This window comes from Mesoplodon mirus (assembly GCF_964341445.2).
Source record: "Mesoplodon mirus genome assembly, chromosome: X".
In the NCBI taxonomy this organism is placed as follows: Eukaryota; Metazoa; Chordata; class Mammalia; order Artiodactyla; family Ziphiidae; genus Mesoplodon; species Mesoplodon mirus.
Genome location: NC_138981.1, coordinates 73,558,259 through 73,561,015, shown reverse-complemented (window position 1 = coordinate 73,561,015; position 2,757 = coordinate 73,558,259).

The window sequence follows — 2,757 nt, the reverse complement described above, 5'->3', positions numbered from 1 at the left end:
CTCTGTCCTGCCAGCCACAGACCTTTTGCTGAGTTCTTCCTCTGATAGCCCCCAAAGCTCCCCTTCTGTTCCAACTGATCTCCACACTGGTGATGGTGTTTCCTTGGATACAGGAACCTCTACTCTCCTTAAGCTCCCCTCCAGGTACACGGGTCCCTTCTTGTTTCCTCTCCTCTTCCTTTTCTCTTCTTCTTTATTTCATCCTACTCAGTCACACAGGGAGCTTTCTTTTACTTTTAGGTGTCTGAGATCCTCTGCTAGTGTTCTGCTGGTGTTCTGTGAGAATTGTTCCATCCATAGATGTATTCTTGATGCATTTGTGGGGAGAGAAGAACTCAATGTCCTACTCCTCCTCCATCTTGACTACTCCAGAAGCTTATTCTTTATCATTTTTTTCAGGATCAGTTATACATTAGCTTTCCTATATATTCAACCACTCCCTTTTGACACCTCTTACCAAAATTCAAAACATGCTCAAGTCTTTCTCATTTAAAAATAGGTTCTTCCTTCGACCCAAATCTGTGTCCAGCTCTCACCCTTATTCTTTGTTTTCACTTCATAGCTACACTGCTTGAAAGTGCTGTCTATTACATTTAATTCTATTTCTTCACCTCTGACTCCTAACTCACTACTATTTGGATTCTGTCTCAATTCCTCCATCTATGTGGCTCTCACTAACTATGCATTCCCTACCAGAATGCATTTGGGAACAAGCAATAATGTATTATGAAAAAAAAGGGATGCAATCTAAATTCCTACAAATATGGGGAAAGATACATCTCCAGTATCGAACACAGTGTTAACAAGCACATTGCAAACAGTATTTGTCAAGTTAATGAATTTAAAGTAAATGATACACTTCTTCCCTAAAACTGCTTAAGGTTTCCTTGCTCCAAGTGTTCTTAAATTTTATGGTTACTGTTCTTTGTGTGAAACGTCATCATTCATTTCACTGATTATTCAGTAAGCTTTTCAATTTGAAATTTAAGTTCTTCATTGAGTTTTGGGAAATTTCCCTTCAATTGTTTCTCTGAGAATTTCCAACCCTTCATTTTCCTTGTTCTTTCTTTCTGGAATTGTTTTTTCTCAAGCATTGACCATTATAGAATAGACTTCTATTTTTCTTAGGTTTTCTTTTGTTCATGTTACCTCATTGTCATTGTGTTCATATTTCTAGAATATTACTCAACTTTATATCAACTGTATTTCATCAAGTGTGAGCTTCCTTATAATGTCACTTGGCTGGGGAAACACCTATCATGAGTATCTTTAAATCTTTTCTTTTTGGCTGATCTGTTTCCTAAGATAAGTCTCCTCCAGTCTTCTGCTTAAAGAACATAGACTTGACGGTCAGTATCCTAAAGATGGGTATATAAGTTTTCACTTAATTTTCCCATTTCCCATTTCCACTACACTACTCCCATCTTCAGCTCTACCTTGTGCATCATCCTAGTCTAACACACTCTGCTTTACCCTCTCCAAAGTGTAAATCTCCAGTCTCCTGCTGAGTGAATGAGGGCACTCTCCTTCACAGAGTGAGAGAAGGGATCTGGTCTGATTGTTAAATATACCAGACAAATTCTTCCTAATTTTGTCCCTCCTTATGCTCACTTTCAGGAGCACCTGGTAGTGGCAATTCTGGATACCTTTGAAGAACTTAAAGAGAGCTAGGTAAACTTCTTGAAAGCAGGGATATTTTGTCTACTTTTCTTAACAGCTCTATACTCAGAACCTAGAACATAATGCCTTAAGCATAATAAACACTCAATATATATTTCTTGAATTTAAGAAATAATGTGCCACGACTGAGCAAATGGTTGTGACAATGATCAAAGCTGAAAATGTCAATTAATTATCATATATGTTGTTGAAACCAAAGATGTGCAAGAACTTATAATTTGATTTTGTGATTTTACCTGTAATTTGTTGATTGTATAAAATATTTTACTGTTGCAAGCACAACTCTATAATAAGCTAATTGCTGTATTTTATTCATTCACATAATTTCGATTGAAAAAATAGAATCATCTGTAAAAATAAAACAACTAATAAAATAATGCAACTAGCGTCCCAGAATGTGGAAAGCTCTAATTTAAAACTTCCATTTATATGTGGCAATTTTTTTTCAGTAAAAAAGGAGAAACTATTAAAAGTTGAATGATGGTATGGAGAAGGACAAAGGTTTGAATATACCGATTATTATCAAATGCTCTCATTTGTTTAATTTGGGATTGCTTAGAGGGTAAAAAAGGCATAAATTGTATTTAAAAAGTGGTAAACATTGGACATATGTTGTACCTAAACAGAAAAAATAAGAGATCTAACAGCTTATATCCAAGTGCCAATGAACTTACTAATGTGTAGCTGGTAAGTCCCAAGGGTTAAAACTATTTATATTTTGAAAAGTTAGGCATCAATGGCCATAGACCATATTAAGTACATTTAATAAAACTGTAATTTTTTGTCATTCTAGTATAATACTGGCTTTTGAAGGGGAAGAAATAGATTATTTAATTTTATTCCAATGCTGCTGTGTTAATTTTTAACTCAAGATATCCCTCTGCTGGAATATTGGATTATTGAAATACAAACTATTTCTTACAGGCATGTTCAGATTTCTAATACGAATTATCTAAAATGCTTCTGCTGGTTTCTAATAAACTATCCATGCCATGTTACTGTTGAATTGTGTTAAGGAAAGGAACAAATATACACATATCTGCGTATATATAAGTTATTTAGAAAATCTCTTCTAAG